Source organism: Pipistrellus kuhlii, unplaced genomic scaffold (genome assembly GCF_014108245.1).
Source record: "Pipistrellus kuhlii isolate mPipKuh1 unplaced genomic scaffold, mPipKuh1.p scaffold_m20_p_26, whole genome shotgun sequence".
NCBI classification, from domain to species: domain Eukaryota; kingdom Metazoa; phylum Chordata; class Mammalia; order Chiroptera; family Vespertilionidae; genus Pipistrellus; species Pipistrellus kuhlii.
The window spans coordinates 5,447,461-5,474,994 of NW_023425525.1; positions in this window are offsets into that span (position 1 = coordinate 5,447,461).

Below are 27,534 nucleotides of genomic sequence, written 5' to 3' on the forward strand. Positions count from 1 at the left end.
AAAGGAGCAAATGCTAGAATTTAAAAAGAAGGGCCATTCTCCAGCTAACTTTGGAGAATCTGAAGCACCCACGGTGAAAACAGCTCCTTCATCAAACCCAGCACTTATGTCCAGGTTGGACCGGAGCCCTCCGTCTCCCACTCCGGCCAGTGAGACATTCCATTCCCCTGGCTCTCCCACACCGGCGGGCAGAGCCAAGTCAGATACTGCGCTGGCCTCTCGAGGGGAACAAGGCCACGAGAATGGAAGAACGCTGTCCTTACAGCCTCGGATCTTTGCTGTTCCTAAGAGACCCAGAAAGCAAAGTTTAAAAAAATAACATTAAATTACGTGATCTGGCTAATAACCTGTGTCTGGGCTACATCTATTGCTGTGGTTTATCTGGGTACTCAGTCCTGACACAAACTCGGACCGTGATCCTTCTCTTCACGCTTCCCTGTGTTGCAAGGCTTACGTGTCTGGTCTCCAGAATGTTTACTGCTGCTGAGCAGACATTGTCTCATCAGATGGACTAATAAATGACCCTGCAGCAACAGGAACCAGAAAAGCTGGTGCCCGTGGAGGTGGAAAGGACCACCCCCGCACTCTGGGGCACAGTCCGGCCTCAGGCTGCAGTGGATACGGGCTGACAGTGCCCCACAAGGTAACGGTCTGTCCCCCAGCTCAGGCTGGAGAATGGCCACCAGTGGGCACCATAGTGCCCGTCAGATGCCTGAAGCCCATGGCTGAATTGTTAGGACTAACCATTCTGGACCAAGAAGATAAGGCCTTAACCAGCCAGTCCTCCAGAACCGATTCATCTGAACTATAGATTGCTCACCCAGCCATCTCTTCAGGACAATCAGGCTGTTCCTCTGGGCAAACGGTCCACTTCTCAGGACTGTGAGTCACTCCGCTGGGCAAATCCACTTGCCTATCCAGTGACTATTCATCAAGTCTCATTTCAAAACTCTCTCCTCTTTGTCGTGTCCACCAGCCCTAAGCAGTTTCACCATGAACCTTGCCCAATTCTCATTACATTGCTGGACTTCAAGACCCACCTTAAACTAGTTGAAGTCAGACCTCAAAACTCTGTGCATCTCCTTCTTTGAGACACTAGTAAGACCCCACCGAAGTGATGCCTTCCTTTAGGACAGCACATAGCACACTCGGCTGGGTTTGGTCAATTGGTGAGCCAGGTGTTCTTTGAGGAGAGTCAGCACGTGATACCATAGAGCAGTGTTTTTCAACCTTTTTTGGGCAAAGGCACACTTGTTTCATGAAAAAAATCACGAGGCACACCACCATTAGAAAATGTTAAAAAATTTAACTCTGTGCCTATATTGACTATATATAAAGTAATTCTCTTGAATAGGAATCAAATAAACACAAAGAAAGTATTTTATAATTACTTTATTATGAAATATTAAGTAAACAAAATAGTGAAAAATTATAAAATTCTTGTCTTGTCTGCACCTACGGCACACCAGGCAACGTCTCGCCGCGGAACAGCGGTTGAAAAACGCTGCCATAGAGGGCAAAAACAAAGAAAACTCAAGGAAGGGACTCCTTACAGAAGTGAGCACAGGATTATGGGAACAGGCAAGGGATGCTAAGGCATCAGGGACCAGCAAAAGTTGAAAGGCATTGTCGCCCCTGTGGTTGAAGGGACAGGGAGGAAATCGTGCTGCTGGAGCCCAGGGGGAGTGGGAAATGCAGGATATTGGGCCACCCTGCGAACACTGCAGTGTTGGAGGCATACATTATTAGGTAAGCAACCAGGGGCACAGGAGGGGAGCAAACTTCACCACGGCTTGTTTCTCTTATCCTCAAGTTGCCTGCTGCTTCCTCATACTGACTAAACCAATGAAAGCTATCAAGCCAGGGGCCCAGATATGCAAAAGTCCACCCTTTGGGGGACAGAGCAGGGCAGAGAGGGGGGAAATGGTTCTGTGAGAATGTGGGGCTGAGGAAGTGGGATGAACAAATAGAGACTAGCCAGCACATAGCACAGCAAATATTTGATGAATGAGTAAATGAATACCCGCTAGGTTCCAGCAAGGTGCATGGTAATTATTGTTTGTTTATAAATGAGGGTATGGGTTATTCTGACTATAAATTCCTTCTTAGGCATTTGGGCTTGTGTCAGTGCTGTTCCTTTGCTTGTAACTTCATCTAAAGCCAAGATCGATAAGGAATGCAAAGAATAAAAGAAACTAGACATGCTTTAGAGATGTCATAGATAGTGTCTGTGGTATGATTTGGCTTTAAGCCTGGACTTAGGAGCTGATGGCACAAATAATTCTTCATCTCGCTCCCTAAAACGTCAACAAACCAAGGCTGTGTGTGTAGGGAGCTTACCATAATTGCAAAAGCTGCCCAGATCACATTTTGGAAGGAGCTGAAAAGGTTAGCAACTTTGGAAAAACCACAAACTAAGATGCCAAAACAATCTTTCTGTAACAGTCTGTTTCAAATTATATAGCCTAAAAGAATGTGATCTGATGAGGACTGAAGCCAAGGAAGCACATTCGTGGGGCCATCTTCCATGTGATGGATACCTCCCATAACAACCACGAAAAAGCTCTGGTTCCGAAGTCAGATAGACCTGGTTTTAAGTCTCACACTATGTGAATTTGAACAAGTCACTGACTCCCAACCTCAGTTTCCTCATCTATAAAATGGGAACAACATTCCACATTTCTTTTGACCATCAGCATTCATCCTGACCCCTCTCAATCCTCTTCCCTGTTTTCCAGGACATGTCCCAGAGTCCCTTTCTTTCCTGGTTCTTGATAAGAAACACATTCTGACAATGACACGCATGGCCTCGTGCAGGATTTGGGAGTTCGGGCTTTAGCAGATGGGAAGTTTCATAGCAACTTCCAAGTTTTCTCTTTCTAGTTACCAGCCTGGGTGCTGCGGGGCAGCTAGTGGTCTGTCAGTGGTCGGCTGTAATGTTCCCGATGTGGGTCGACAGCAACTTCTTTTGCAACATCAGCCTTTTCCACTTTTTAAAGTAAGCCTCTGATTCCCTCTGTGAAATCCATGACTAACTTGGTTTCTGTTTTTCTAAGGAAGCCCAAGTGAGATCTCCCAGCGTCAAGTTTCATCCGAAGAGTGCCTCTTGCAGAAAGAAGCCTGGGACTCGCCGCTCCAGGCCCGTCCTGCAGCTGAGAACTGTGTCCGATAGCACAGGAGGCTTAGAGTTCTCCCCGCAATGAAGGAAAGTTAGCACGTCCATTCGCCATCCTGTTGCCACTTCAATTAAAATCATTTATTTGACTTAATCAATCATTAATATGGCCATTTCTAACACCTTGATTATAGACTATCATATAAAATATAGGCCAAACTAGGTTTCTTGGTAATAAAAGTACAATTTATAAAATGCAAATGTATATTTAAAAACATACATTTAAACATAATGTTTAAAACATATATTTAAAAATGAATGAAATTTTCATTTAGCAAGAGCCACTAGTAGCCACTCCTTAAGACAGAACCCTGTCCTTCAAATGATTAGGCTGCTCAGGAGAAATATAAATACCCTACATGTTTGTTGTTCTCCTATCGAGTGTAACCTGTTGTACTTAAAGTAACAGAAATTTACTACTAATTTTTGTATTGTTTTCACTAAAGACAAAAGAGAGTCTGACAATTTGATACAAGCACAGCCCCTCTCTGCCAATTCTGCTAAAACGTGGTGAAAGGTGGTCTCCCTCGTACCTGATCCCTCCTTCCCAACCCAGCACTTCCCACATGTGCTAGTTAGTATATCGTTGAACATATTCCAAACTACAGGGAGGCCCCCCAAAATGTACACGCCCTTTAACAGCTGATAGCTCAATGTTGAAAGTGAGTGTATTTTAGTAAACATGGCCTTTATCTTCATCCAAGGTGTGGGACTGCATTCAGGGGGGCACCCCGTGTGGTAATGCAGCGCTCCTCCCCATCCTGGGTGGGTTTGTCCTTCCGGGAAGCTCCTGCTCCGTCTTCCGCGTCCTCACAGCGTCACTGGGGCGGTCACACCCCGAAGGTTTGCAGGAAGAGCCACCAGCTGAGCCTCTGGTGCCACTTCCTTTAGTGCCTTGTTTTTCAAAGCCAAATCCCGTCCCCGCTGGCCTCAAAAACCCAATTAATCTTATCTGTGAACTAATAAACTGGTTACCCGGCGCTGTGTAAATAGGCACGGTGCTCCCCGAAAGGTAAGCAGCAGCCACGGTCAAGATCAAAGCCTCTGGCGTGGGTGCTGCTCTTACGGTTCGAGGGTCAGGCCCGTGTGGGAAGAACAATAAACACGGGCGGCTTTGATCGCGTCCCTCCCCGCTCAGGGCCTCTGGCGGCTTCCCGCTGCCTCCCAAGCCCACTCTGCGTGGTGGGCTCGCCGTCCACACCCCTGCCATCTGGTCCCAGCTCACTCCCAGCCCTCCTTCCCCCTGCTCGTCGCTCCCAGGGACTAAGTCTCCAAGTGCACTGCGCACAGCTCACCCCTGTCCTCCCGTCTCCTTCCTCTGCCTCTCGCCCTCCTGTCCCTTCTGCATCACCCAGCTCGGTCCCTCCTCTCCTCTGACCATGGCGTAATGACCCCCTCCTCTGTGCAGTAAGAGCAAACAACAGAGGGCGCTTCGTGTACCCTCACTAAGCATGTCAAGTGTATTATCTCACTTAGTTCCCAAAACAAAATCCAGAGGTGGGATTATTCCCTCCTTCTTGTGGGTGGGGAATCTGAGGCAATGCTGTAGTGTTTTCAGACTGTGTGACTGAACTCCCACACAGTATTTATAGCTCCCTTATGCCCCAGAAGAAACCCTGGCTAATTTTCTTGTAAAACAGCTGGAGGACATCTGTAAGATTTCTTGAACAAAGTAGTCAGTGCTTTCATAATTCAATGGAGTAATCTCAAAGTTGCAATAGCATATACAATAGAAAATATTTTCTAGCCAACAGGCACATGAAAAGATACTCCACATCACTAATCATTAGGGAACTGCAAATCAGAACCACTTCAGACTCATTAAAATGGCTATTATATTATATGAAAGCATGTACACACAGAAAATAACAAGTGCTGGTGAGAATGAAGACACTGGTCCTTTCACATTGCTGGTGGGAATGTGAAATGTGCAGCCACTTCCCCCCAAATAAACCATATGATCCAGCAATTTCACCTGAAATATTGAAAGGAAAGACTCGTTCACAGCAGCATTATTCACAAAAGCCAAAAGATAGAAACCACCTAAATGTCCAACCAAAATATGGTATATACATACAGTGGAATATTATTCAGCCTTATAAAGGAACTAGAGTTCCGATGTATGAAAATTTATGCAAGAGTAGGCCTTCCTTTGATTTTTATTGTTGCTGTTGTTGTTGTGAAGTTCTCCAGATAATTCTAATAGCTCAGGGTTAGGAACCATTGACCTAAGATGAAATAACAACCCCAAATTTAAGCTATCGAATAAATAACATCAATCTCCATTCTTGGTTGAGATTACCAGGCATCAGAAGAACAAATCTGGTATATTTTATTTGCTAACTGCAAATGCAAATGAAATACTTCAGACACTTCACTGGGTCTAAATTTACTTCAGGAGCAAACTTTATGCAAAATAATGCAAGATTGTATGTTCCCGGCAACACGAAAGTTAATTTTAGCACCCTGGACTCCCAATCAGACCCACCGGTCTATTTAAAATCATGGTTGGACTTACTGACTTAAGTCAAATCCATAGCTATTTTACCTCCCCTGCTGTGATAAAACTTGCCACAATAGCCACATTGATAGAATTCTTGTTGATTTATCATAATTCATATTCAGCCATAATTTGGATATTGCCAACAAACATTTCCAGCCAAGGAAACTTCAGGATAATGCATATAAATTGTGCCTTATTGATCAAAGGACATCAGCTGGCACTTAAGTATGTTGACATATAAACATGAACACAAACTTTCAAATTTGCATTTATGATTTTCATAAAATCATAATTTATAATAAAATGAACACTGTTATGCTTTTTTATCACCTTCATAAAGACAAAGTGATATAAGCAGGAGTTCTAATTAACAAAAACTATGAGATGAATGCAAAATCCTGAAGTTTATTTTAAATGATTTATGAAAAAAAATCCACATTATTTTTCTTTTACCTGTGATACCATTTAATTGCATTTGGCCACTTTATGCTGAAAGCAGAATTTGCCAAATCATAATTACTGAAATAAGAAATTATAATGTAATGAAAGAGTGTGTTCTTCAGGGGTGTGTGTGTGTGTGTGTGTGTGTGTTTCTTTTTTTAAATTTCAGGAGTCCACAGTAAAGATTAGTGCGATTGATTTCTCGGGCATGAGCTAAGGAGAGCATGCTTGTTAAATAAAACACATGGCCAAAGTCTCAACCCTTGTCACGAGGTGACTGTTGTTAAAACTCTTTTAAGAGTAAAAGCTGCCGTTTTTCCCACGGAAAACCAGATAAAGCGGGCAAACAGGGTGCAGGTGTTGACCTGCCCTAGAGCTGCTCAAAGTCTAGGAACGAGCCAGGTGACCTCATCAGAGGGCACCCGTCCGGCCCCGAGGAAGTGCTGACTGAGTTTCCAGGAGAAACCTAGCAACACTCGCTCCCAGACAGCACTGAGCCGCTTCCTGCATCACTTCCTTTGCCCTGTTCCCACAGCAAGGGCACTAACGGCCTGGGACCATGCAGGAAGGTCTAGAAAACTATATGCCACGTGTGGTCTGTACCAAGAATCATATTTTGAGCATATTAACTGTGTGTTTTTTATTCCACTCCCACAGTCACATTCCTACAGACATTCTGTCCACAGCCCTGGAAAGAGGCAGAGAAATGCCCTCTTGGAAGGACAAGAATACCACCCAGGGGTGGATGTGCCAGACAGGACGGGAAGTCAAAGCAAGCCCTCCATTCAGAAAGAAAGCCGATGGGGCAGAAATCAGGAGAGCACACTGTCAGACCCCCGGGTCCTGCTCCCTTGCCCCACTCTGGACCGAAATCCTGGCAGGGGGTGGAGCCTGGCTTTAGATAGAGTTGGTATAATCTTACCATGTCGTTCTTCTGGGGAATTCCAGGAAGCAACCCCCCTTTAGGGGTGTCCCTGAGCCGGGCACTGCAGTAACAATGGGGGCCCAGCAAAGCCAGGCAGAAAAGTGTCCCAAGTCAGTGTCCCTGCACCTCCCCTGCCTGCCAGCAAGTTGAGGAGCTAAGGGTGAGGCAACTCCACCAGAGAGGCCAACGAGAGTGCAAAATGGAGAGTCAGAGAGGTCTGCTGAGCCAGCGAGAGCCACGGTGGAGGTCTCAGGAGAGCAGCAGGCTGGGCAGAAAGGCCTGAGAGACGCAGCACTGGCCCTACACCTGTGTCATGAGATCTCATCCAGTTTGCACCAGACCAGGTGCAAACTGGATGAGATCCAGTTTGTTACTCAACCTCGGCACCATGACCCTTGGGCCAGATAACTCTTCGCGGAGGGAGGCTGGGCTGTACATTGTAGGATATGAAGCAGCACCCCTAGCCCCTACCCATGATATGCTATAGCTTCAATTTGACCTTAAGTTTGACATATGCACACAAGCAATTACCTTTGCATTAGATCATGTGACCTCACCACTGCGAGGCTAACGGACAAGAACGTGAGAAGTGAGTTCCCGAGAATTTGGCTTGACTGCATTCACTTGGACTGCAAATATTATATCATAGCAGGGACTTGGGCCCTAAAGTTTGGGTTCCTCGTTCAGTGCTTTCACCGCACTATCCTTTAAAAACCAGCAGGAAAATCTCACTAAGATTAAGAACTATCTGACCTTGTAGTCCCCTACTCCATTTGTAACAATAAAAAATGGCTGCCGACATTGACGAATGTTCCCTGAGACACAAAGTCACTGCAGATTAAGAACCGCTGCACTGACTACCTGTTTGGCTCAGTAGAGAAAGGGTTGACCCTCAGACCAAAGGGTTCCAGGTTTGATTCCAGTCAAGGGCATGTACCTCGGTTGCAGGCTTGATCCGTGTCCTGGTTGGGCACATGTGGGAGGCAACCAATCGATGTGTCTCTCTCACATCAATGTTTCTCTCTCTGTGTCTCTCCCCCTCCCTTCCATTCTCTCTAAAAATCAGTGGGGAAATATCCTCACTAGACCTAAAGGCCGCCTTCCAATGGAGGTCAGGATGAGACCAGAGACCTGAGCATCAAACACAGAGTCAGCTATTTCCAGCTGAGTCCTGACACTGGAAACTAAGATGCCATCACTGGCATCTCACTCACCCACCCCTGAACTACCCAGCAGGGGGGAAGCCCAAGAGCAATAGGAAATAAAGGAAAATGGAAAATATCTACTCTGGACAGCGTAGGTTATTAGTCCATTTTATAGATGAGGAAACTGAGTCTCTAGGAGGTGAAGTGACCTGTCCAGTGTTGCACAGCCAGTTAGTGCGAAGCTGGTATTCAAACCCCAGTGAGGCCAGCTCCAAAGCCATGGTCATCCTGATAAGCCAGGCCCCATTACAACTTAGTCTACATTTCAGCAGCATCTCCAGCACAGGTGAGCCCCTGTGGGGAAGAAATGATAAAGGTCTGGTTTCAGACCAAGCATTTAGTTTGCTCTCCATAAATATTTGTTGAATCAATGAACAAATGAATGAATGAATGAATGAATGAAAGCCTCTCTTCTACCTTGGGGCTAAGTTGGACTATTTTCCAAGGCTAAGCTGCACCTGGGAAAACAAGAATGGAGATAAAGGCTCCGCAAAAGTTGACACTTGCAGGACCAGTGTTCTTTCTCAAAAGGTCCTGAAAGAGACAAGAAAGTGTACGCTGGCTTCCAGTCAGCAGCACCCACGTTTGTGCAGAGATAAGCCCCACAACCCCACAGGAAAGGGAGAGGTGGGAGGGAGGGGGATGATGGAGCCTGAGCATGGATTTGGGTTCAATGTGGAAGGACTGACAGAATGAATAAAGAAGAAAATCCTAGGGTTGAGTTGGTCCAAGAAGTAAGAACAAAGAAAGGGTGAGAATGAGTAAACCAAGGAGAGTCCAGGCCAAGAGAAGGGATGAGTGTGGCACAGTAAAGAGCTGATCCTGAGAAAAAAGATTGGTTATCAATTCTTTTTTGCCATGTGGCAGTAATCAGGCAAGAAACCAAGAGACAGCTGAGACTAGGATGGGTAGCAATGGAGGAATTAGGGAATGTCATCAAGAACAAAGATATGGCCCTGCCTGCATGGCTCGGTGGTTGAGCATTGACCTATGAACCAGGAGAGGTCACCAGTTTGATTGCTGGTCAGGGCACATGCCTAGATTGCAGGATTGATCCCAAGCGGAGGGGTCGGGGGGAGAGGGAGGGAAGGCATGTGGGAGGCAACCAACCGATGTTTCTTTCTCACCCATGTTTCTATCTCTCTATCCCTTTCCATTCTTCTCTCTCTAAAACCAATGAAAACATATGTTATGTTGTTTTAAAAAAGGGAAGAGAGACCAAGGCTAAGATCATCCACATCCTTAAATTCCAAACTACATGCAGGCCGTTGGGTATGCATGCAGAAGTTGAACAGTGAAAAATCTGATAAGAAATGATCAATTCACTTGAAATGTGGTGTTGGAGGAGAATTCTATAGAAACCCTGGGCCACTGGAAAGACAAACAAGCCTGAAACACTGCTGGAGGCAGAAATGACAAAACTGAAGCTGCTCTACCTTCAGGCACATCCTGAGAAGGGAAGGTTCTTTGAAAAAGACAATATTCCTGGGAGAACAGACGTCAGCAGGAAAAGAAGGAGACCAAATATGAGATGGTTGATTCCATAAAAGGAGCCATAGGCATGAGTCTACAGGAGCCGAGCAGGGCTACTGAGGAGGGACATGGTGCACATCCTCAGTCAAAGGGCTGCCAGGAGCCGGAGCAACCCAACGGCCACGTAACACCATGAGCAGCACCTGTGGCTGCTTGATGGTTGGTGTGGGCACAACATGAGGCTAATTTTAACACATGAAACACCTATGATCCTCCACTGACCAGATCTGCTCTTCCTTCGCTCAACAGTACCAGTCTCAGTGGCAGGTGAGGTATAGATGTCTGAACAGACAGCAGGGGCCACATATAGAACGGGCAGGATGTTGTCATTGCTACCGCTGTTGTTTTTAATTGAGCTTGTGTCGTAAGGTGGGACGCCCCTGGTTCTCCGAGCCCCACCTTCCAGCAGCTACCACATTCCCTTTCTTTTTTTTTCTTTTCTTTTTTTTTTTTTAATGTATTTTATTGATTGTCTACAGAGAGGAAGGGAGAGGGACAGAGAGTTAGAAACATTGATAAGAGAGAAACATCGATCAGCTGCCTCTTGCACATCTCCTACTGGGGATGTGCCCGCAACCAAGGTACATGCTCTTGACCAGAATCGAACCTGGCACCTTTCAGTCCACAGGCCGATGCTCTATCCACTGAGCCAAACCAGTTAGGGCCACATTCCCTTTCATGCCTGGCTCTGAGGACTTCGGAAGTCTGGCTCCTCCTCACCTCACTGAACACCCAGGTGTGCCCATTTGTCGGAAACCTCTGAAGGTCACACTGCAACACAATCAGGATTCCTCTAAAGTCCCACCACTAAGGCCACAAAGGAGGACTGGCTTGCCTACCTCTTTGGCTTGCAGCGAAGGCGTTGGTTGGGTTGTAAACGCGGGTGACATTTGGGCTGTGGCGGTAACATTCCAAGAAGGGGAGGGAAGTCTCTCACCTACCGAGAAGGCGTCTTCTCAGTGGTTTGCAGCCGACCTCAAATCCGGGGAGTGACTTTTCTCCAGCCATGGAGAAGAGGCCATTCTTTTTGCTCATTCTCCTGGAGACGCAGGCTGATGTCCTGCCAATGCAGCAGGATGCTTCCCTGCTCCGGATGGGCAGGGAGCCATGCCATGCGGTGTGTGTTTGTCCGGGCACGGGGAGTTGAGGAAAAGCCCTGAAGCAAATACTCGGTTTCTATCTCTCAAGTGCCCGCTGGCCATCCAGAGCCTCTGATTTCTTAGCAACAGGACAAACCTGAGGCAAAATTCAGTTCAATGCAAGAACCTGCTTTTCCAACTCTATAGAGTCCCTACTAAGCCTCAGGCTAATTCCTCAACTAATGTCCTGGGTCCTCAGAGAAGCAGCCTTTCCTTGGGCTGCCCCGTGCATCCCCTCTCCTGCTTGTGGCCCTGGGAAAGCCAAATGTATTTTTTCAACACATTTTTATTGATGTCAGAGAGGAAGGGAGAAGGAGAGAAACATCAATGATGAGAGAGAATCATTGACCAGCTGCCTCTTGCACACCCCCTACTGGGGATCAAGCCCCAACCTGGGCCTGTGCCCTGACCTGGAATTGAACCATGACCTCCTGGTTCGTAGGTCGATGCTCAACCACTGAGCCACACTGGCAGGGCCCAATTGGTTTTTAACTTCATCTTATGTCAATCTTACGCTGGAGGGAAAATCCGCTGCTACCAACAACACAACAGGAACATCTCTTGATTACTTCCCAAGCCAAACAGAAAGAACATCCGCACTATCAGGGGCCTCTCCTGTGCGAGCCCACACACAAACGCACACATTGTCTTGTTCATAAAATCAGACTTCAGTGAGTCCACTGGAGCTCCGCTTGTGAATTCAGACTGCAGTCAGCGATTGCTTTTCCTTCAAGCTGCTGGGCTTGAATTGGATAAAGGGTATGACTCATGAAATAGGTTTTATTTAAGGGATCTGGGTCTTGATTTTAAATGCATGCTCATGAGTATGGGAACGCTGTGGGGGAGGCGCGAGGGGAAACCATACAATCAGGGGTGAACACTCCGATTAGAAATCCAGAAAGCATTCCAACTGTCGGACTATTGCTGTTGTTGGCCGGCGCTGTTCTGGGGGTGGGGGAAGTCCTGCAGTCTGTCCAAACTAGCCCCTGCAACCAGCTTCCCACAGGGCTTGCTTTTTTAACATAACAGCAAATGCTCAGGCATTTAGAAGCAAGCCTTAAACACTGTGTCTTTATCTCGGTTAGCCAGGCAGAGGCTTGCCCCCGCCTTTGTCAGCTCTGGCCTTCTAACCTCACAAGCAGGGAGAGTGGGAGAGAAACCCTTCACTTTTGCCTGGAACCTTCATAACTTACATCCAGTTCAGCAACTGTCCAGGGTATCTCCTGACAGATGCTCGGCACTTCCCCTGCCCTGCCCCGTCCCCAGGACACTCGGGCCTGGCTGGCTGACGGTGGTCAGCCTGGTGGAGAAATCAGTTAGAAATCCACATAGAGTGTCCGGTTCCGATGAAGCCGCTGGGCAGGGAGCATGTTTAAGGCCACCTTAGACCTCAGCATCTGGATGGAAACTTAGAGCTGCCCCCCTCTGCAGACATCCTGGCTCCAACAGTATTCCCCTCAACACCACCTTCTGACCGGCCACAACTCCACTCCAGGACGAGCCAATGTGAGATGTGAGAGGGACCTGGGCATTGGAAGGAGGTTTTCTGGGCTCTCTCTCCTCCTATTCCCCTGATTTGAGACTTTAGCTCTGGGTCCTCACTTGAATGCAGGCGAATGAGACCATCTTTCATGTTCCTTCCAATTCCAAATTTTCATTCCCTTTTATAGACTCATAAGTCTCAGAGGCCACGCAGGAGAATAATAATAACTATGTTCAGGGATCAGGAGCCCTGGGAAGGAGGTCTGGAGGCCTAAGGGTGCAATTGCCATGGAAGATACAGAAATGTGATTCTTCTTCTATAAAGTTATAATTTGGGAAGATGATTGTCTAGAGAGGTGCTGTGCTCATTAAATAACATACAAGTATAGATAGTGTAACACCCCATATATAATAGATTTTCAATGACAGAGGATTGAAATAATGAATATGTGAGTGAAACTTGGAAGGAAGCAACTTACCCCAGTGCCTCCCAGTTAGCAAGGGGCAGAGCTAGGCTGTTGGCCCTACACGCTCTGGTTTCATGTCTAGTGATCATTCCACTGATCATCACATCTACTGATATGTCCCCAAAGTGGGTTGCCTGCTAGTTCATCGTGGTTCTTCCCAAGCAGAAGTTCTGCTTAGACGTTCATTCCAAATGATCTGATTCAGAGTGAGGCATTTCATCTTAATGCTGCCAGGACTCAGGCGGTTGGCAAGACTTTATAATGCCCAAACTATGCCGAGCCACTTGCACTTTCCTCCTGGATCACACCCGTATTCATACCTTCACTTCCGCCCATTAAGCATTTATCGAGCGCTTCCTTCCAGGTATTAAATGTTGCATGAAGGTTCATTAAAGAAATTCGGAGTCCATAGGCACCTAGGGAGATGAGGCAGGCATCGGAGCATTAAGGGGCAGTGCAGGGCCAAAGAGAATTCTACAAGCCAGTGCCGCGGCATGGAGCCCCAGGAAGAGGGAGCTCCGCTGGGATGAAGAGACGGGCTACTACTCTGCCTTGGAGGACTTTACCGGAGGAGAGGAGGACATTGTGAGATGGGGAGAAGCTAAAAGCAAAAGTAGAATTCTCTGCTCACCAAAATGGTGCTGATACTTGGAGTTTTTGAACATTATCAATATCTTCTTACACAGTGGATCTCAGTGGATAGCCACCTGTATCAGAATCACCTGGTTGCGGGGGGGGGGGGGGGGGGGAAGGAAGGTGTGATATAATAAATAATATATTTGGTCTCTGCCCCTGGTCCTTGGGACAGAGCTCCTAGAATTTCCTGAGTAATAGGGGCATCTTTCTTATTCATAACGAAATAGCAAACCCCTTTTGAACCATAGCTGAGCTTGTGCTAGCAAAGCAACTCTTGGTGGTCCCTAAATTTTAAGGGAAGTGCTGGCCACAAAAGAAAGACCACGCCTGTAATTAGAGGATTAGAACTTTCGGCCCCACCCCCAGACCTCCAGGGACAAGGAAAGGAGGAGATGCAGATTGAGTCCAATCACAAATGGCCAATGATTGCATCAAACATGCCTACTAATGCAGCCTGGATAACAACTCTTAAATGATAAGGTGTTTTTTGTGTGTGTGTTTTATGGGGGAGGGAGGAGTAGAAGTAGCTCCCAGGTGTATGAACACATTCACGTGGTGGGAGAGTAGTATATCAGAGCAGGCCCGGAAGCTTAGGGCCCCTCCTTAACCTTACCCCATAGATCTCTTCTATGTTGTTTCTGAGTTAGTCCTTTATAATAAAGCATCCTATATAATAAAAGCCTAATACGCTAAGTGTTTGGGCATCCAGTTGTCCGTTCAACCAATCAAAGCATAATATACTAATGATCTGCTAAGACTACTCAACCTCTCGCTATGACGTGTACTGACCACCAACTTGGTCACTCCAACTGGTAAGTTAGCTTGCTGCTGGGGTCCAGTCAATCGGGACTGAGCAAGATGGGTCAGACACGCCCTAGAGCCCTCATGTGGTCCCGCCCTGGCTGACCAACCTCCCCCATCCCTCCCCAGCCCCAATTGTGCACTGGTGGGGTCCCTCAGCTTGGCCTGCACCCTCTTGCAATCCAGGACCCCTCAAGGGATGTCAGAAAGCCAGTTTTCGCCAATTCCACAGGCCAGGCCAAGGGACCTCACTGGTGCACAAATTCATGCACCGGGCTTCTAGTTCATAAGTATAGGGCTTTCCGGAGTTCTGTGAGTCATTTTAGTGAATTATTGAAACTGGGGTGGGAATTGGGGATGAGGGGTTGGAACCTCTGACTCTGTAGCCAAGGGGGATAGAAGCGTGGATAACATGGGGGCCTTGAACTTACAACTGGCATCTGAAGTGAGAGCAGTCTTGTGGGACTAGGCCCTTCCACCTGTGGTGTCTGACACTAACTGCAGGTAGTTAGTACAGAATAGGAGGATCAGTCAGAGAACTGGTGCCAAACAACAGCAGAGGGGCCTTTATTAAAATCCTAGTTGCTAGGCCTGTGGTGTGAATGGCTGAGTAGGACGGTGGCAGGGCCAGGGAAGCTCCCCCGGTGCATCTGAGTGAGGCTAGCTTCTGAGAACCACTGTCATAGATATTGCTTTGTCAGCCTTCGTGTCAACCCCAAAGCTCATCCTGCCAAAGGCCCTGGGCTCCACGCTGGCAGATACCCAGCTTGCCAGCTGCGCTGCCTACCTGGAGTCAGAGAGGCTGATAGCAGACACTCTGGAGGGGGTTTCAGGGGTCACCTTGGACAGCCCAGCTCACAGGACCCCCTTCTACACAACTCTGTGGGGAATCCCGTGAGGCCAGCAGGGAGAGGAAGGGGGCCCTCAATTCAATCCCTGCCTGAATCCTCCTGGGGTTGGGAAGACCCTGGCCAGCCCTGAGATCACAGAACTGCTATGTCTTTAAGGTAAGGGCTTGTGTCCGGAGCCTTAGAGTGGCCACCCGGGGCTGAACCGGCTGTGAGGGAGCCCATGAACACAGACCCCCTTGTGGCAGGAGAAGGTTTCCAGGCCCAGAAAGCAGAGCCACATGAGGTTCCTGTCCTCCTTCAACGTCATCTACCTGGGAGCATGTTCTTACAAAATAAGAGCAAAAGGCACAGCACAATCATCCACAATCCCACCACGAGAGGTGGATACTGTGTTCCTGTTTCCTTGCCGTCCTCCTGTACACACGGCAGGAACAGAGTCCTTATGGTTTCCAGAATAAATAGAAAAGCAGCACGTTTCTTCTCCGGGTTTCCTTACATAAGAACATGCCATGCTCCGCCTGGCTGCTGTGGCTCAGTGGTTGAGCATTGACTTAGGAACCAAGAGGTAATGGTTCAATTCTGTGGTCAGGACACATGCCCAGGTTATGGGCTCAATCATTGGTGTTCTCTCATCACTGGTGTTTCTATGTCCCTCTCCCTCTCCTTTTCTCTCTGAAATCAACAAAAATACATTTTTAAATAATAAACAAAAAATAATAATTTTTTAAAAAGAGCACAGTGTGCTCAGTGTCCAACAGCTTTTGCTCCTTCTGTGGTGGAAAACTTACCCTCAAGAAAAGCCATTTTAGTTTTTGCCTCTTACTCTCTTTATTGCCAAAGTCAGACCTTTTCATTTAAAAAGACCCAAACAATATAAAATGTGTAAAGTCTCACCCCATTACGTGCGTATGGCATGTATTCAATAGTTCTAGACTCTTTCTATACAAACACATATATGACCTAGACCCACATTGTTATTTGTCTACAAAAATGGAGTCAGAGTGTGGATTCTGACTTGGTGTTTTAACCACCACCATGTTGTGGATACCATCGATGTTTTCAGTGAGGAAAAGAGAAAGCAGAAATAAAAACTGGGCTGGAAAGCGAAAACAGCTTCTTTAATCTGGATGCCAGGAAGAAAGTATGTATTGGGTTCGCTATGCTAATTGAAACCACAACCCAAGACCATTATATACTTTGTCCTAAGTATAGGATTGAGAAATGTGGCCACGTGGGCTGCCATTTCTTAAAGCGCCCGGAGCGAATAAGAAATGTATGGGAAAGAGACCGGAGGAAAGGTTTACTTCGTCTTAATCACGTATCGTGCTTCAATCTGGCATCAGACATTTTACTTTCTTTTTTTGCTCAGCAGACCACGCTGCTAAAAAACTGTGAACTGCCAAAGATACAGATTTATCTTCTCCTTTAAAGAAATACAAAAGCAATCAGTCAGTTCTAAAAGCGTCATGTCCCACATCAGATCCCTTCTCAGTGTTTTCCCAATTTAAGCAAAGCCTTCTGCCTTTGCATGGCTTATCCTCTGATCCAAAGTAACCACTTGTGGACTTGACATCCACCAGCTATTAGAATAACATTCATTTGTAAGCAAAACTTCACAAGCTATGAGAAGGTCCATGTTGCATTTTTGTCTTCTTCTATATGTTTATACTTAATATTCTATTTTTTAAATATATTTTTATTGATTTCAGAGAGAACGGAAGAGGGGGAAAGAGATAGAAACATCAATGATGAGAGAGAATCATTGATCAGCTGCCTCCTGCACACCCCCTTCTGGAGACTCAGGCATGTGTTCTGACCGGGAATCGAACCGTGACCTCCTGGTTCATAGGTTGACACTCAACCAGTGAAGCACACCCGCTGGGCTATATTCTATTTTTAAGTGAAACCTTTCCAGGGTTCATTTGTCCTATAACTCCTTCATTGAAACAAATCAATCAACACAAAAATAGATTTCTTTCTAGTTCTGCTCCCACCACAACCACAAAAGAAAACCAGAGTTGAAGCCTGGTATGTATCCTTCTATCTGCTTACTTGGTCACACAAACATATATTCACATATGTGGGACCTGCCCCTTTAAAAATGACAGGACGTATCATACAAAGGACTCTGACAACTATTTTTTTTCATTGTAGCAACATCATGAACATCTTCCCAGGCAAAATATATATATATATATATATATATATATTTTTCATTTTCTTAATAGTTTCATAACATTTTATTGCATAATTTATTCAGTTGTTCTTTATCAATAAACATTGGTATTTTGTTTTTGTATTTTTAACACATCTATCCTTATTTGCTGGGACATTTTTTCCCTGTAGAATAGATTCATAGTAATATGCTCTTTAAACAAAAATATGTTGCCACTAAAGATTTATGACCACTACCCAGTAAATTACTCATTCTATCTTCCAGCGATAACCTCATCACATTGCTATTCCATCTCTATGTGGGAAGTGGGTAGCGAGGAGCAGCTCATTTTTGAAAAGAGAAATGAGTCTCTAAGGCGTTCGCCTTCCCCACTGAGCGCTCGCTGTGGCTCTGGGCCCCGCACTGTGGCGGAATCCGCGTGGCAGGAGCAGACGTGTTGGAAAAAGATGTAGGTGCCCCTGGGACAGTTTCTCTCTGCTGGGGATAAAGCTGGGCTCCTCTACAGCATGACGGGATTTTAATGAAAGGTGCCAAGGAGGAGTTTTCCCCACATCCCTGCCTTTCTCCCAAACACAGGCCACATGCTGAAGAGGGTTCTTTAAGAGTTCTCTAACTGCCTTATGGCCCAGAAATTCACTTTGAGGTATGTCCGAAGAAATCCAAAACACTCTTTAATCTGGATGCCAGGAAGAAAGTATGTACTGGGCCCGCTATGCTAATTGAAACCATAATTCAAAAGAACATGCACTCCCCTATGTTCATGGCAGCATATTCACAATAGCCACGATATGGAAGCAACTCAAGTGCCCCAAAAGAGACGAGTGGATAAACAAGTGGCGGTACATATATTCAACGGAATATCACCTGGCCATAAGAATCAAATTTTACCATTTGCAACAGCCTGGATGGACTGAGAGGGCAATAGGCTAGTGAAATAAATTGGACAGAGAACGACAAATACCATATGACTTCTATGTGGATCTAGAGAACAAACAAAATGGAAACAGACTGATGGTTGGAAGGGGAGAGGGAGGTTGGAGGGCTGGGTGAAAACGACGAAGGAGTTAGAAGTACAAACTGATGCTAGATTACAGCATAGGGAATATAGTCAATAAGGTAATGACTCTGGATGGTGTCCGATGGGCACTTGAAATATCAGAGGGATCACTTTGTAAATAATAAATAAATAAATATTAAAAAAAAACAAACGACACAATTTCCACCTGATGTGCAGGGGGCAGTGACGGGAAGCACAGGGGCCCCACCTCACAGGGGAAGGCGCAGTGAAGGCTTCTGGGTAGTTGGCACTTTGCCTTCCCTTCGGGATGTTTTCTGATCAACAGGGTCAGTCATTGAGACCACAGCTGTGTAACATTCAAAACATGTACTATTTCTTTGTAGAGATACATCCTATATAATAAAAGGCTAATATGCAAATTGACCCAACAACAAAACAACCGGTTGCTATGATGCCCATTGACCACCAGGGGGCAGACTCTCAGTGCAGGAGCTCCCCTTGGTGGTCAGTGCGCTCCCACAGGGAGAGCCCTGCTCAGCCAGAAGCCCAGAAGCCCAGACGCGGCGGGAGCCTGTCCTGCCTCCACGGCAGACGCAGGATGTCAGTGGGACATCCCCTGAGAGAGAGCACTCGCCGGACTGAGGGACCTCCGGACCCCGAGTGTACGAATCCTGTGCACCGGGCCTCTAGAATTGAAATATTTACAAATGAAATGACCTGATCTATGGAATTTGTTTCAAAATGACTGGCGGGTTGGGTAGGTGGGGGAGAGCTGAAACAAACAGGCAGTTTATTTTAAAAATTGGTGAAACTGGGCATCAGGTTCTTTGTTTGAGTCCTTCTCACTTTTATTTGTGCTTCAGACTTTCCGTCGACGCTTGTTTAATTACACGGCCATTGGTTAGAGGACAAGGGGAGGGCACCTCGTTCCAAACCACACTGATGTCACCTAATGTCTTATTGAAGCAGCTATTGCTCTGGTTTCACTTCCCGCCCTGACCTCAGGCCTCAGCTGCGGGGGCCCTTTTCTGCTGACCGGCTCTCCTCCGCAGCTGCCCCCTCTCTGTAGCTCCTCCCTGTAGCCGCTCCTCCTCCTGCTTCCTCCAGGAGCAAAGAGCCCTTTGGATCCCCCCTGACAGCTTCTGCTTAGATTCTCTCTCAGGTCTGCCTGTGGCTACCGCCTACCCGGACAAAAGCGGCTCTAAAACGCCCGCACTGGCCCCAAGATTCAAGAGCAGGCAACTTCCTGTTTCGGAAAGCAAAGAGGGGGCCCCAGACGCCACGAACGCTATGTCTTCTTCCACGTAGACAGAAGCCTGATTCATCCGTGTGGCCTTGCCGCCCAGCCCGCACAGAGCCTGCCACACACGGGATCCTGCTCCACCAGGGCCTGGCTGGGATGTGTGCGGTCCCCTCAATGCTCTGCTTCCTCCCGACGCCCCAGAGCAGGAGGCGCTCAGGGGGCCTGCTTCTCGCCATGAGCACACTGGTGGGCTCACACACGTCTAGATCTTCAGCTGCTGGGACATGGAGTTCCCATGCAGCCCTCTCTCCTGTCGCATCCCCACGTGGCCGAAATGACACTCCCCATTGTCTTAGCTTTTTTACTCCGCCAAAGCGCTTCTCTCCTTTCTCAGGTGGTGATCTTAACATCTTACTATTTCAGAAACCGTCTGTTTTGATAAACAGCCAGGCGCCAGTCTCCTGGTCCTCAGGAACCCCTGCACACACTCAGATGGCCATAAGCAAGCCCAGCGGGACAGGCAGGGCCTGGTGGCCTGGCCCCCCGCCCCGGGAACAGCAGAAGAACTGGCAGAGCAGCACAGCCGGGCCAAGCAGCTGGGAAAGTCAGCCTGTGCTCACCAGCTGGAGGCCACTGCTTCCGGAGGAGGGTGGGGGTCTCTGTGACAGGGGCAGTGAGAGCAGCGACTTCATGGGCCTATGCAATCCGAGCCTTCGGGGAATGCGGTGCTCAGCGCACGGAGGAGTTGGCTCCGGTGGAGAGTTACGCAAAAGCCTTCGGTGTGTTTGATTGAGTTTGACTCCCAAAGAACAGTTTCATTGGTTATTATTGGCCTTATTTTGAATCTGCCTCTTTCATCCAGCTCTTCATCACGTCTCCACTGGGCCAACCCCAGAGGATCTTGGAGATAAAGCCAGTGACGTCTTCCAGGAACTCCGAGCTGAGTGCTGAAAGCAACACCTGCCCCCGAGGGAGGGCTCCATGTGTATCGACGATCGTGCCCTCAACACGTGAGCTGGAGACATCCTCCGCTCGCTCCAGAGGACGAGGTGGCCCGGTACTAGTTGTGTTATTACACAATAACAATCCCAAGCAAGCCAAGCTTTTTAGGAATCCCTGTAGGTGGGAACTTCATACATTATAAAAAATCCTAATACAATTAAATAATCATTGCTGGACTAAAGAGACTAAACCAGAAATGTTATATAAACCAGAAATGTTATATAAACCAGAAATGTTATTTAAAATTAGTAGTTGTTTGTTTGTTTTTTAAACAAGGCAGACAGCAATTGTCTATTTGAAAGAGACTTGCTTTGTCTGCAAATGAAGAAATTATAGCAACCCTGGGCAAAATGACATTTCTGTGATTTGTTTTTTCTTGCCTTTTCTTTCACACCCTTCTTCCTCTCCCTCCTGGGGATACCCAGAAAACTCAGCCTGTATGCTCAAAGGAGTTTAGTTTTTGTATTATCCCTTTTTAAATAGCAGCTTTCAAATAGCTGTTACAAAACAGACGTAAATTCATACTAAAGTGAGAATGACTAACAACACACAATGAGCTATTACTTTGGGGCATATTTGCATTTTAACGAAGACAGATCGGCCCATTAAATATTTATGAAGGGTCTCCTATGTCCAAGCACCATGTTACTGCTAAACTCTACCTGCGAGAGCCCTGCACCTAGAAGAACCTGTGGCATAAAGTTAGACGAGCTCCAGACTCATAGCCTGCTTGATCCTGCTGACCTAAACACAATGATTCTATTTTGCCCTAACCAGTTTGGCTCAGTGGATAGAGAGTCGGCCTGCGGACTGAAAGGTCCCAGGTTCAATTCCGGTGAAGGGCATGTACCTCGGTTGCGGGCACATCCCCAGTAGCGGGTGTGCAGGAGGCAGCTGATTGATGTTTCTCTCTCATGGATGTTTCTAACTCACTATCCCTCTCCCTTCCTCTCTGTAAAAAATCAGTAAAAAAAAAAAAAATTCTTAAAAATATTCTATTTTATTTTCCCACCACCAGTTCCTCCCCTCGCACCTTGGTGACAGCCAGAAGCCATTCAGGCACTCCAGCCCAAGACCCAGGTGGCATTCACGGCTCTTCTCCTGACGCACCATCTACGTCGAACCCGTTAGTAAGCCTGTCTCCTCTGCCTCCAAAATATGTCCACCTCCTTGTCCAAGCCGTTACCACCTTACCCCTGGCCTCTCCACGGGTCCCTGGTTCCCTGCTTACCCTCCTGCGATCTGCTCTCTATACGGCAGCCAGAGCAGCCTCTCAAACACAGGCACTCTCCTCGGACAACTCCCCATTGCCCTGGGTGAAGACCCTGACCTTCTCAGCGTGACCTCAAGGCCCCAGGAGATCTGGCCCACCACCGCTCTGATCTCCTCTCCTGTCTCTCTTGCCCTTTCTGCTCCAGCCACGCTGTTTTCCTTTCCGTTCTCCGAATAGACCAAACCTGTCCCGCCTCCGGGCCTGTGCACCTGTTGTTCCCTTTGGCTGGTGAGGCCTCGCCTGGGCTTGCCACACGCTGGCTTCTTCCTGTTATTTTCAGTGTCAGCCGGAAGTCACCTCCTCAGAGGGACCGCTCCTGACATAAAGTCACCCTCCCCGTCATGCGCTGCCACAGCCCCGTTTTCATACATTCATCGTGCTTGGCACCATCCAGACCCCCTTGCTTGCTATTCCATCACCCCGCACACCCCACTTTCCATAGACACCCCTGCAATGCAAGCTCTGCACAAGCCTCATGTCCACCTTGGTTTTACTACATTTCAGTGGATAGTAAGCACATAGGACGTAATCATTGACTTAATACGTAATCATTGACTAACTGAAGATGCAAGATAGAAGGTTTGAGGGCAAAATTCTTCCCAGCATCTTTTAAATCCCACGTGTCACGGTAATCCGTTTTCTCAGCGGGCAACTCAGCCAGTGCTCCGTGGAAAAGAGATCTCAAAGATAGCTTCCAAGTACAGGGCGGTTGAGAAACTACCAGAAAAGAAAACACACTGGACAGAGTTCCAGGTAACCAGCAGGAGGTGTGCAGGAAGGACAGTGTAAAAGGTGATCCGTGTTCCTTTCCAGGTACGGAAGAAAGAAAAACTCACAGACCTCACTCTGTTCCAGTGAAACAGCAGGAACATCCAGATTTTTTTTTATTTGCTAGAGGCCTGGTGCACAAAATCTGTGCGGGGGGGGGGGGGGGTCCCTCAGCCCAACATGCACCCTCTCCAATCCGGAAGGCCGGACAGCTTAGGCCCTCTCCCTGTGGTTCTCTGCTCTCTGCTGGGCGTGGCCACCCCACGCCCGCTGCCCAGAGGCCCTCCGCAGCCGGGACAGAACGCTCACACTGCCCGTTCTCAGCAGCGGCCCACCCAGGACTGGGGGACTCCGGTGGGGCTGAGGGAACTGAGTGCCGCCATCTTGTGGCTATGGGCACCACCATCTTTGTGGCGGAGTGATGGTTAATTTGCATATCACCCTTTTATTAGATAGAGCAGCGTTTTTCAACCGCTGTTCCACGGCACACTAGTGTGCTGCGAGAGGTTGCCTGGTGTGCCGTAGGTGCAGACAAGACAAGAATTTTATAATTTTTCACTATTTTGTTTACTTAATATTTCATAATAAAGTAATTATAAAATACTTTCTTTGTGTTTATTTGATTCCTATTCAAGAGAATTACTTTATATATAGTCAATATAGGCACAGAGTTAAATTTTTTAACATTTTCTAATGGTGGTGTGCCTCGTGATTTTTTTCATGAAACAAGTGTGCCTTTGCCCAAAAAAGGTTGAAAAACACTGAGATAGAGTTTGTTTGCTTGTTTGTTTGTTTTTGGTGCTCCGAAAGAAGAGCTGGGAAGAGTAATCCTCAGGCAGTTTGGGGTTTGTTTGGACGATACCTGGGAAGAAGCCTAGGAAGGAGAGTGGTGACGATAATCAAGGCCAGAGCCCAGTTCAGAGACCATTCACCACTCATCTGACTGGAGCTACATTAGGCTGCTAAGGTGGGAGTGGGAAGCAAATTGGAATTTTCCCAAAGGAAGTAAGAAAAAGTGTCCCCTTCCGGAAACAGACCATGAGTTATGTCCGCTGCAGACTTCCACGTCCTGCCGATGCCAGCAGCCTGCCCGGCGACAGGTGGAACTATGCACAATGCTGAGGAGGCCAGCCCAGTGCCGAACAGCACGGGACCATCCTATGAACTAGCCATCCGCCCTCCCTGCCATGAGGACATGTGAGCCTTCCCTATACATTCTGCAAAGGAAAGGGGAGCTTTGAAAGGAGAGAGCCATCTCCGATAGGAAATGGATTCTTGAGCTGGACTGATTAAAGACCAAGCCAACTGGGCACAACTTGAGGACTTACGTTTCGTTGGCAAGTTTCAGTAACCCCACCTCCCCGATGCACAAACCAAACCCCTCAGCAGGTCGGGGCCTTGGCACTGAGGTGAGTGTACTTAGAGGAAATAATAGGAAGCTACTTTTTCCTTTTCTGCACATTTGAGAGCTACAATATACAATTCTACTCCGCATCAGCGCTATTATTGCCATGGTCCTAATGGTGTATGGGGAACCCAGGCATGCAAAAATAGATTACAATGCTACCTCATACAGAATAGAGCCACGTTCTGTATCCAGAGTCCGTAGCAGAGGGGGAAGTTAGCTGAATATATTTGTTTCCCACGGTTATGCAACAATATCCCCACAATCTAAGCAGCTTCAAGCAATATACATGTATGACCTCACCGTGTCTGCAGGTCAGGGGTCGGGCCATAGCGTAGTGGTCCTGTATAAGGTATTGACCAGGGATGGGCCCTCATCCGAAGGCCCAGCTGAGGAAGGACCCACGTCTACGCTTACGTGGTTGTTGGCAGCACCCAGTTTCTTGTTGGGTAGTGGACAGAGGGCCTCCATTTCTTGCTGGCTGCCAGCCAGTGGCCACCCTCAGCTCCTGGCCACATGTGCCTCCCCAACATGGCTGCTTGCTTCCTCAGAGCCAACGAGAGAGAGACAAGACAGACATCACAATCTCCCGTCACCTGACCATGGAGTGACATCCCAACACCTTTGCCGTATTATATTAGTAAATCTGGTCACGGGTTCTTTCCCCTCAAGGCGAGGGAACTGCACATGGACAAGAACAGCAGCAGACGAGCTCATGGGAGCTCCCTGGGCATCCATGTGCCACACTATATCAGGCAGGTGGGTGGCAGCAAACACACATGCCAGTCAGGCCGGCGGGTGGGAGCAAACATGCCAGGTGCAGCTTCTCCCAGGTGACATCACCTGAGCTGGCTTTTGCAGAAGGTGAAGGACCCAGAAACTGCCTGGCTGTCCCGGCGCCTGGCACCGTGTCCAGCACCACGGGAGGCAACAATAAATGGATGGATACTGACATCGGGAGCCAAGTGTGGTCACCGGGCACAGAAGAAGACAGCATTCTCCAGAGGAGGAAAACGAGAAAATTAACTGTCAGCTCTCATCCCGACAGCAATAGGTAACATCGCAGACCTCCCCTTGGTATCAAAACAGGAGAGGCCACTGCATCAACGTCTCAGCCAGACTCACCGGGAAAGTGCGATGGACGCCAAGGGCACTCAGAGGGCGGGAGATGGTCGAATGCAGGCAGCTCCCCAAACTCTGTATTTGCACAGATGATCAATAGGTTTCAAGAAAGGAGAAACCAACTAACGTTGATGACTAGGGAAATAAATAACATTAGAACTTTACACTGCAGTAGCATTTCATCTGGGATCCTAAAAAGCTTTAAGAGTAATTATGATTGGGTGCTGCATAAAAGTAAATTTTAAAATAAAAATAAAAATATGGATGTTATGCTCTTCAGAAGAAGTAGCACATAATGTTATCACCGATAACAAGTGCCACTTGTTTTTTTTTTAAATACTTTTTTAAAAATGTTTTCTTTTTTCTTTTTTAAAATAATGTTTTGTAATTGTTTCCAAGGCTTTAAATACATAATTGGTTGAGTGTAAGGAAATGCAGGCAGCAGGTGAAGCCCCAGTGGCATGTGGAGGGGCTGAAGCTTACAAATAATCCTGATGGAAAACTGCTGTGGGGAACAGGAGGCCCTGCTGGGCCAGAGAACTGATGGAGTCCAAGACGGGACTTCAGCAAAGGTCCGCAGATGTAGGAGTTCCAGGACCATCCCATGAACACGTGGTGCAAAAGCAGAAAGCACCATGACTACCCATCAGAGCTACGCCACGTCTGTGAAAAGCCCATAATCTTGTGAGCTTGAGCAACAACTGTCCTTGTGTATAAGGAGGAGGATGCAAGAGAATTGGGAAAATAGACACCGTTTGTTCACTCCCTCCCAGGAGAAGAAATGGCTTTTGAGTGAGTGAAGGAAAATAACCTGGGGAAATGCCACTGCAGGGTAGACAGGGAGGATGATGCATCGGGGAAGACACTGAGTGGAGTTTCAACCAAGCCCCATATGTGTCATCCATTTGGAGTTCTGGCTGTGCATCTAATACACAAAGACAGGGAACCAAAACTCCAGAACCAAATGCTTATCTGGACTCAGCCCTAAGGCCATGCCTGTCTCCAAAGTGTCCAAGTCCTGTTTGTTCTGCAAGACCCACCTGTCACTGACTCCTGCCCCGGGCTCCTCATCTGTGAGCAGCCCCCTTCCCCTGAACTCCCTGGGCATGTCACCTGTACCTCCCACAAGGCGCTCGTCTCTGTGTCCATTCTACTTCAGCAATGTGTGTCCCTGTCCTATCCCCTTTCCAATCGTAAGCAACTGGAGGCCCCTAGCACTGTGTCTAGCGCATAGTAGATGCTCAATAAACACCTTGGAACGAACGAGTGAACTGCCATTCAGTACTTATTAAAATTCACTAACCTCCCACTCCAACCGCCTCCAGATCTGACTTTGTGAGATGACGCCTTTGTGCCCAGGAGAGCTATGACATAGCTAAAAACATTGGGATACACTGTGATATTCTCCCTGGAGATATACCCAAACTTCAGCGTAATTTGTTTTAAACTATGAGACCAAGACCACACTTGCTGGAAATAGATGGGTCTGGCTCACAGTCGTTAGTATCATGCTTTGTAACGCTCTTTGTAATGACCTTAAGCCTCTTTCTAGTATGCCTCTTCGGTATGTATGGTTTACTAAGCTCTCCACGGAAGGACTGCGCCTCTTTCGCTGATGTAATTGTTGCCCACACTCACGGACTGCCTGGTAAGAATCTCCACCCACTCTGGGCAAGCATTATCAATTGTCAAAACATTTGATTTTCTTTTAACACACATAAGAAGCACTCCATTCCAAGGAATTCCTTTAAACCATGGCTGCTGAGTTAGGTCATCAGACGCAACACACCTTTACCTGAATCCTCAGTCCATGGGTCCATTTCTACCTGCCTCGAGTCAGCAGTTTCAAGCATTTTCCCCAGAAATAAAATTATATATGCATTATATATAGTATAGTGTATATATGGTGTATATGTAAATTTATTATGTATTTTATTTTATATGTATACTAGAGGCCTGATGCACAAAATTCGTGCAAGAGTAGGCCTTCGCAGCCCCAGCTGCATGGATCCTTCCATCGCAGCTGTGGCAGCTGCCTCAATCCCACGGCTGCAGCCCCAGCTTCATCCCGGAAAGAGGTCAGGAAGGACCTCTGGTCTAATTAGCATATTATGCTTTTATTATTATATATATTTTATATATATTATATATGTGATATATAATATATATTAAATATATTATATGTGTGTGTGTAATATATAATATATATAATATATATTTTATATATATATATAATATATATAATATATATATATATATATATATATATGCTGAATTCAATTTGAAGTTTGGAAACTGACGATTTCAACAAGGGATTCTGTTTGTTAAAAATACCCTGGTAGGTAGCCGTCTCCATCGAGGTACACAGG